This window comes from Harmonia axyridis, chromosome 1 (assembly GCF_914767665.1).
Source record: "Harmonia axyridis chromosome 1, icHarAxyr1.1, whole genome shotgun sequence".
Taxonomy (NCBI): domain Eukaryota; kingdom Metazoa; phylum Arthropoda; class Insecta; order Coleoptera; family Coccinellidae; genus Harmonia; species Harmonia axyridis.
Window position 1 is genome coordinate 63,322,663 of NC_059501.1, and position 10,072 is coordinate 63,332,734.

The following is a 10,072-nucleotide window of genomic DNA, read 5'->3' on the forward strand; positions in this document are numbered from 1 at the left end:
TCTCCTTATGCTTTTTTGAATTCACGCTCCACATGCCTCTACTGTTTTTTTCAAATAGGAATATATTGATTGTTATATATTGAATGATTGTACATTGAGCGGTGTGACTGAAGAAAGAATTTGTCAAGCTCTTTTTTATCACAAAATTAACAATTTTGGTGTCAGGTTCTTATTCTTGAAATAATAAATATTGAGAAATGTCCACCTACCCACCGATTTCTATTTTCGAAGTTTGAGAATTGCGTGCAGTATTGAAGTTGGGGGTTTATACCCTTAAGCCTCAACAATTTTACTCAATTGGAAAAATATCGCATCAAAGGTCATTCGATGACCAATTCACGATCCATAACAATTGGCGCCCAACGTGGGGCTAATAATATTTTTATTACAACATTGTTTTGAAAAATTCAAATCAAATTAAATATCAATATATAATTACATACATAAACAAGAAGTTTGAGAATTGCGTGCAGTTTTGAAGTTGGGGGTTTATACCCTTAAGCCTCAACAATTTTTCTCTATTGGAAAAATATTGCTTGTGATATATCGGATCAAAGGCCATTCGATGACCAATTCGGTTTTGGGAACGAAAATAAAATTTTACCTTAGAATTCTTGCAATAAAAATGTTACGATGAAAAGAAAAATGTATACACAAGTTAAAAACAGCAGCGAATTAAAGTATTAGATCGCAAATGAACCAATAAACAGAAATAAGTATGATGGTGTCGGTTCCACGCACATCCAGGTGTTCTCAAAACAAAGTGAGGAAGTTAAGAAAAACTTTAGAGTTTGTTGAAAAAATATTTTTTCGTCAATCTGGCAGATCAACCAAAGATGACAAAATTTATGGTATCGTTTTAGTTGCTAAATGATCTCTCTAAGGCATTATGGAATTGAAGTGAGGAGGTATCTTGATGGTACATTTCCTGAGGAATGGATTGGTAGGACAGGATCACTTGAATGGCCTCCCCGATCTGCATATTTGAACCCTCTCGACCATTTTCTGAGGGGCCATCTGAAGAGTACTACTTAAAGCGCCTGAAGGATGTTTTTGTTTCATGTTGATATTAGCTCCAAAAATAAAGAAGTTATGGGAACTTTTCATTTCACGCAATTTCCAATTTTATCTTATAGCTTGAAAACAATTGAATTCATAAGGTTGCTGTTTTCACCAAATCAATTCTCTCAAAAATCGAGCCCGAAAATGTACCATTCATTTTTTCTAGCTCAAAGGAGTTCTGAGATCTCCTCACTAGACAACGAATTTAGGACACCCGATACAGTTACTCACTGTATACCTACTTACCTATAAATTATTATCCTGTATTTCGTCTATAAGTACTTATGTTTCATCAAACTTTTATTATGGTTATTTATTCAATGAAATCATTAATGTGTTCAATTTCAGTTGATTTCCGACACTTTCATAGATATCAAACCATAATCAAGGAATTGATCGGTTAATCAGAGTTTCATGAAACCCATCATCAGTGGCGTCGATTCCACATAATTTCACGAAACTAGATCAAAGAACAAATAAATTTTGAATAGACTCGAAATAAATTTCATATCCTTATGCTAATTCCAGGGTATCCGCTACATGCCTTAATTCTGCCTTCAGTGCAGAATCGAGGCGATGTTCGTTAGCGTTCACAAGGGCGAAAAGTCAAAGGTGAAAGAAGTGCTTAGAGCTGCAATATTTAGTGGTGTACAAAGCGCATTACTGTGAGGACAGTGGGCTAGCGCTCTTAGCGATGAGCTCTCCAGAACTGAGACAAGAACCCTCCTGCTCCCGCCAGTAGTCCCCTCGACATGACTTTTTTATTAAGCCTAGCCGAAAGAAAAATTCTCCGTTGTCGTTGCTTTGTGATGCCAGCCAGCATTCACTGGAAGAAGGAACAGAGGATGTGTACTTGGAATAATTCGCATGATGTCAAGGGTTTCCTTGTTTTATGTTAGCACCCGAATTTGGCGGAAGTCATACTTTGTATGATCCATAGAGTAATAAGCATAGATAGAGAGAGTATACGCAATTCTTACATGTCCCCAACATGGTGAGATTACGTTTTCGGATTGTGATATATTTTCAAATCCACAATTTTACTATATCGTTATGAATATACAGGGTGTTTCCTAAACATGCGGCAAAAATTCAGGGGGTTGTTCCTTGGACTATTTTAAGCATGTTTTGTCCTTGGATGATTTTTGAAAAACCTCTTTGTTTCGAAGATACAGGGCGAACAACATTTTTCATATTTTTAAAATTAATAATAGTTTAAATAAAAATGCGTACCGCACTGTGTTTACTAAGTAGGTACAATTTATTTTTAAATTTGTTTAACAACATTCCAATTACTAAAAACGGCCAGTTTTTTGACTAAAAATTGATAAGTGCAGATGGTAAAGGAATACAGATTAAACACGGTTTTCATTTGAATTCGTTTTGTGGGTGTAACTTAATAAGAAATGATCCTGGTGTTTTTGAAAGGGTTCGGCAGTCAATGAGGAGAAGATTGGATGCTTGTATGCTGGCTAGAGGTGGTCATTTTCAACAGTTTTTGTAGGTTGAGTTGTATTTTCATGTAATTTTTCATAATAAAATGTTATTATCTGAAATTTTGTTTCCCCTATATCTTCGAAACAAATAGGTTTTTCAAAAATCATCAAAGGACAAAATATTCTTAGAATAGTCCAAGGAACGACCCCCTGAATTTTTGCCGCATGTTTAGGAAACACCCTATGTATTATATTGAATGAAATACGAGTTGATTCCCGATGAAATATGCAAATTTGAATATTTGGAATCCGATATTTTTCCTAATTGTCGAATTTATAATAAGCAGAATAATCATCATTTTCTGTATCTACCTGCTGAAATCCAAGGTTTGGCAACTTTTGCTTTCCTAGTGTCATCGTTTGTTTCACGTCGATTGGCGCAATTGAAGTTTGTTTTCTGAATTTCTGATATATTTAGGTATTTATTCCAATATATTTTGAGTTAATATGAAACGTTGATTCACTATGGGACATAAGAAGTGCGTCCTTTGTGGAGAAACTCGCGAATTGAGTGAAATATCGTATCACTGATATGTTTTCACTTCCGCTCGCTTCTTGTCAAATTTGATAGTTCATGTTGGGGACAAAATTTGCTTACTGAAAATGAGATATGCTCCCTCTATCTATGTTCATTACTCAGGTTTTCTCAAAATTTAGTTGATTTTAGTTCGAAATCTACGGATTCAATAATGAATTGAAATTGAAAAGAGAATATTTGAATATGACATCAAACTTAGTAAACTTACACTCCAGGCTATACGGGATGTCCCAAATTCGATGCACCCTGAGAACATCTCGAGATCTAAAAAACTTAGAAAATAATCTTAGACTTAGATAATAATCTTTAATAACCCCTATCTCTTTTTTCGAAATAATCAGGACCGGCGTTAGGGGTGAAACAGTGAAGCGATCGTTTCAACCGTTTCGACCCTCTATTTGAGGGGCGGCAATTCGGCATTGTTTGATAGCCACCTTTTCATATTTCATCCTCGATTCTTGGAAACAACATAAGGTTGCTCTGTTCCGCTACGTTTAACAGGTTTCCCTATTACCCTCATTGAGAGAGGGATAAAATCATGTATTTCACAAAGACGTAAAACAACACTACATTAGCTTTCGAATTAATTGCAAGCCGATGTTTACACATTCAATAATTGGAAAGTTCCTACGATTTATAATTCGAAACTAGTGTTATGGATTTTTTTAATCAGAAGTTGTCAGTCAGTAATCAAACATAGTATAGATAACATCAATGTCATCACTCGAATCAAGTTATCAAATATTTAATATTTATTGATTGAACGTTGAGAGTTATCAGATTTAAAATTAAGGTTAGCTCCATAAACATAGAGAAATATTTACTGCAGAAGAGAATTTGCTGGTTGAAAATTTGAAATTTGTTTGTTTTTGTATCGAAATATCAAATTTTAATTTAAATATTCCATTCGAAAATTAGAAACAATACAGACGATCCATAACAATTGGCGCCCAACGTGGGGCTAATAATATTCTTATTATAGCATTGTTATGAAAAATTCAAATCAAATTGAATATTAATATCTACATAATTACATACTTAAAGAAGAAGTAAAACGAAGATTGAAGGAAAATGGGATGAAGAAAATATAGGAAAAAATAAGGAAATTGTTGAAGAAAATATAAATGAACCGAATCCATTGGATTAATAAATGCAATGAAATATTTTAAGGAGGATATGAAAGTTCAATAAACATATCATGCGAAAAAAAAACGATAATTCGAGAGAAAATTGAAGGAAATTAAGGAAGTAATGAAAATTCAATACAAATAACAAAAAGATAAAAGAAGTACAAGAAGAATTTCCAACAAAAGGAGAAAAAAAAGAAAGTTTGGAGATTTGCGAAACAAGAGAAAAGATAGAAGTGCACAATATGATTAAAAGAAGAAATAATACTGAACTGAAAATTGAACAAACACAAGAAGAGTTAGAAAATATTAATGAAACGATGGAAAAATTGGGGTATTAAATCAAGATTTGTAATGAAAATATAATGGATATTGAACGACAGGAGACAAAATTCACAAAGAATATTAGAGAAGCAGTACCAAAAGAAATTAACAGAAATGAAAAAATACAAATACCAAATCATTTATTGAATGCAGAGTGTATACAAAAGGTTTGCAAGATTATTAGAACATTTCATCCAAAAATGTTCAAAGAATATTTCTAGGAGGAAATTCAACAAGATAATGTTAGAAAACAAAGGAGGAGGATAAAAAAAGAAAGAAATGAGTACAACAGCAAACAAAAAATAAAAAATAAAATTTGTTTCCATTTGCAGAAATTCAAAAAAAATCTTCAAATTCAAACAAATTTCGGGGAATTTTATTATGGATTTTTCTTCAATTAGAAGTTGTCAGACAGTGATAAAACATAGTAGGTATAGATAATATCACTTGAATCAAGTTAACAGATATCAAATCAGAAAATATAAAAATAGAATATAATTAACATATAATTAAACATTGAAAGTATTCAGATTGAAGATCAATGTTAGCTCCATAAACAAAGAGAAATATATGTCACAGAAGAGGATTGGCTGGTTAAAAATTTGAAGCCGTGTTATTTCTCAAAGAAGTGATCACAATTGCCCACCGAGATCTTGTGTGATTTAACGGAAATAATTAACAAAAAAATGGACTGATCGAATCAACGGTGTCATCGAAAACGTCACGTGCGATGTAGGTGAATGTGACATTCATAGCGACACCCGTTGACAACCGACATTCAATCTTGGCAATGGCATCAGCGTGATTGTGACATACATATTAATATTTCACCCCCATAATCCACGTTATCTGACCGCTTAACGTCACATCGCATCGACGAAGTGTCGAAATCGCTCGCCATCATCATTTTTCACGCATTCCCACACGCAGAACCACCACCCCCCCTCCCAACAGGAACATCAACAACCAATTTGCGGGGCATTGTGTGACCGTTGTTTGTGGGTGTGACGTAACAATCACAGAGCGCGCGACCGGCGACGTAGCGCGTAATTGCAGTCTTTATGCTTCTGTCACCGCCACTGACACGCCTAATTTAACGAGCGTACGCAGCACCCTTCGATGGCAGGATCGCGTCGGTTTTTGGATCCGTGTGTGTGTGATTCCTTCTTATCTGGACTCTTTTGTCGTTTAATCTAGACGCAAAGGGGTCTGAATGGGCTCCTGGAGAATCTCAAATCTGTGATTTTTATTTACATTCGTCCGGTTTGAAAAGGGTCATTAAATAAAGATGCCGAATATTCGGGTTGGTTGTTGATTGTGTGTCTGAGTTAACTGACAGCGCATTCCGCTCGATGCTTTTGAAAGATTCGTATGAAAGACGGTTTGCTGCTTAGTGCCTTCGAAGAAATATATACTAGCTGACAAAGAAGCTGCAGCACCCAGAAGGAGCTGTTTAAGTTTTTAATTTTTTTTTTGTAAAACATAGATTGTATATCAAGGAGTGAATGATTGAAATTTAGAGAAAAAAAAACGAAGGGTTTACAATTTTTTTAAATTTGTTAATGATGTGTTGTCCACCGCAATTATCTATACACTCCCCAACACGTCTCGGCATTGATGCAATAAGATGGTTTATTTCTTCTTGAGGGATACTATCCCAAGCTACCCATACTTCATGTCTCAGAGCCGCCAAAGTCCGTGGGGACAAAAGATTCACATGGGTCTCTTCAAAAAAGTTTAAACTATATCTGGCAACATGAGGTCGGACATTATCTTGCTGAAATATTGGATTCTCGAGCCGGTTAGGGTAAGGGAGAACATATATGGCTCCACTATTTCTTGAACGTAACGCAGCGCTGTCATGTTACCTCGAATAAAGACTAAAGGTGACCTACTTGCATGTGCAATAGCACCCCATACCATAACGCCTACTGTCCGGTATACATGACGCTCAACATCAAACTGAGTTTCACGTCTTTCTCCCCGACGTCGTCTAACCCTTCTTCGGCTATGATGTGCACCCAAGGAGAATCGAGATTCATCAGAGAAGACAATCTGATGATATTCCACATTCCAATGTTGACGTTCTCTGCACCACTGTAATAGTTGCCGGCGAAGCTCAACTGTCGGAGGTAACACAAGATGAGGTCGATAATGCTGAACTCCAAAAGACAACATTTTAAATTTATACAGCTCCTTCTGGGTGTTGCAGTTTCTTTGTCAGTTAGTATATTTAGATTTATCTCAGTAATAATGATTTAACAGTTGGGCTGACAATTTCATAGCCTAACATAGAAAAAATTTGATTTTATTATTTAATATACTGAAAGTAAACAACGCAAAAAAACGTATTAAGCGGAAAAACGTCTGATTGCGAAATTTTAACGTGATATTTTTTAAAAAGATTTAAACTAGTACAGGAATGTGAATAATCCTCACATGAAATATATTTATGTGCACTCCTTTCTCACTGAGCAAAGAGTGGTAGGTACTTTGAGGTTGTTGCTGGTGTGTATGTAGGGGAATTTGTCGATTCTGTTTTATGTTTATATGTAACATATAGATGACGTTGGAAATATGAAATTTCTTACTACAAAAACTTTTCTGGTAGTTTTGCGATTAGTTGACTCAGTTCAGTTTGAGTGCGCATCAAACATGGGCACTAGCAAAAACAACAAATATTTTACCGCACAGAACTAACAATGAGACGGCTCTGGTGAAGAAGACGGTGATGGAGTACGAAGACTGCCTCGAAAAATACATTCCCGCGTTGTTGGCGCAGGCCAAAATCTACTGGTATCTGGAGAATTATCAGCAGTGCGAAAAAGTGTTCAGGAAGAGCGGGGAATTTTGTAACGACAACGAAACGAGGAGATTGAATGTTGCCCATGTGATTTTCATGCAAGAGAATAAGTTTAAAGTAGCCGCAGGATTTTACGAGCCTTTCGTGAAGAAGAGATATTCTGAAGTAATATATTAGGTGTAGTAAAAAGAAATCCATTATTTTTCCAATGGATGGCTTTACTTATCTGCATCTTGCGTTGTATAAGTCCAATCGGGTGACACTAGATCAGGTTAGAAAGATGAGATTTCGTACTGCAAAAACTTTTTTGACAGTTTTGTGATTAGTTCGAGCGCGCGTCAAGGATGGACACTAGCCGAGAAAAAATACGCTTTATTTCACAGTTTTTCTTCGATAAAGACAAAAACACAAGCCAGGCGGCTGCAAATGTAAATAGTGTTTATGGTCCTGATAATGTGACAGCCAATCAAGCGCAATTGTGGTTTCGTCGATTCCGTTCCTGTAATTTAGCTGCACGCACTTCAAGGCCAACTGCCGAAAATGTCAATAAAATCGTGGACATTGTCGAGTCCGACCGTGATGTTAGCACTGTTTCGATTTCCCAAGAGCTAAAGATTGCACAAAAAACCGTTTGGAACCATTTGCATAAGGCTGGTTTCAAGAAGAAGCTTGATATATGAGCACAACACGAGTTAACGTGAAAAAAACCTCATGGATCGAATTTCCAGCGAATCGCTGCTGAATCGTAACAAAATCGACCCATATTTGTAGCGGTTAGTGATGAAAAGTGGAGCACTTACGACAACGTCAAGCAAAAACGGTCATGGTCGACACGCGGAAATGGTGCCCAAACTATGCTATGTGTTTGAAGGGATTGGCAGGGAATTATCTCCTATGAACTGCTCCCCTATGGACCAACTGTTAACTTGGAACTGAACGATCAACAATTGGACCGTTTGAAGGAAACAATCGCCCAGAAGCGGCCAGCTTTGATCAGTAAGAGAGGAATTGTGTTACTTCAGGACAACGCCATTTCACACGCATCGATAGAGACTCGCCAAAAGCTCCAGGAGCTTGGTTGTGAGGTTCTTATGCATCCACCTCATAGTCCTGACCTGGCACCAAGTGATAATGATTTTCCTCAAATTTGAAATTATTTTCATAATTACCACATAATTCACACTGAGAATGGTGTCTTGAGTTTTTAAACTGCGATAAATCATTACTGTGATAAAAAATAAAATGCAAATTTATTTAAAGAGAGCTAACAATTTGTGTTTGTTTCAACACCCTGTATCTCTGAAACAATGCTTCAGAAACCCATAGTCCACAAAATCTTTGTATCATAAAATCATCTGAGGAATAAGATCCCGAGTTTACAGAACCTTATTCTGAAACACCCTGTATATAGGTATATAGTCCTTTCCACTTCCTTCTTCACTAAAAGGTGAAATTTAAAAGTTATACAATGAAAATAAAGAACATAATTAAACCCAAAACAAATCAAGTGCCAGGTTTGAGCGAAAAAACTCATTGAGAAAAAAAACTCACGCCTAACTATCCACAGTGAAGTCGTAATCCTTAGAGAGCGAAAAAAGAAGAACGTTAAAGCGTGGAAAAAAAAGATAAAATGTAGTTGGGCTGCTTACCTGTCTAGAGACATACAGATAGCAAATAGAGTCGATTAACGAGTGAAATATATTTTTAAGAAATAGAGTATACCCAAATAGGTACGACGCTGCTCTAGAGAATCAATTTAGAATCTACTCAACAACTGATTATGTGGTACACCACGGTTTGGATAAACACCATCGAGTCTAAAACTACTACTACTTTACTACTTTAAGGATCGTATATTTTCTAAACCTGATATATGTGTACATTATAACCAGGGCTCCAGACTACACATCTACAATCTACACTTAAACTTTAACCTCCCAAGCGCATTGAATAAAACAAAATATGTTCTCGCACTCGGAACCATCCTGAATTTCTCATGATGAAACCTAGAATCTTGGAACCACTCGAAACAATAGAACGCACATGGGGCGTGAAGCAAAGTTTCTGATCGAACAGAAGGCCAAGTTCTCTATACTAAACGGCTCTGTTGAGAACGTGACCATCTATGTTGTATGGAAACTCTACTATTGCTTTCTTACGCCGGCTGACGGACACCACATTACACTTAAGAATGTTAAGAAGAAATAAGTTTTTGCAACGCCAATCATTAAACCCATCTATGTCACCCTGGAGATCCCAGCAATCCTCAACACAATGAATTCAACGTAAAAACTTGCAATCATCAACATAACAAAGTTTGGGAAAACAAATGTGAACAAATATAATTTATGAAGACTATAAATAGCAGTGGACCCAATATAGATCCCTGGGGAACACCAGATGACGCAACGAGTTCAGCCGATCTTTAACCTAAACATCGAACCCAAAGTCGCCTATTCGTAAGGTAGGACTCAAAAAAAACGAATGAAACTCATTCAATCCAAAGGAGGACAGTTTTCAAGGGCCGGTATTGTAAAGGATAACCGACGGTTCAACCGTTGCGTCAACTACCACATTCCTTTCTAGAAATACGGAATTTGGTAGTTGACGCAAGTCTCAACCGTAGGTCATACTTTTATAATACCGGCCCTAAGAAGGATACCATGGTCCAGTCGATCAAACTCTTCAGGGCCGGTATTATAAAAGGATAACCGACGGTTGA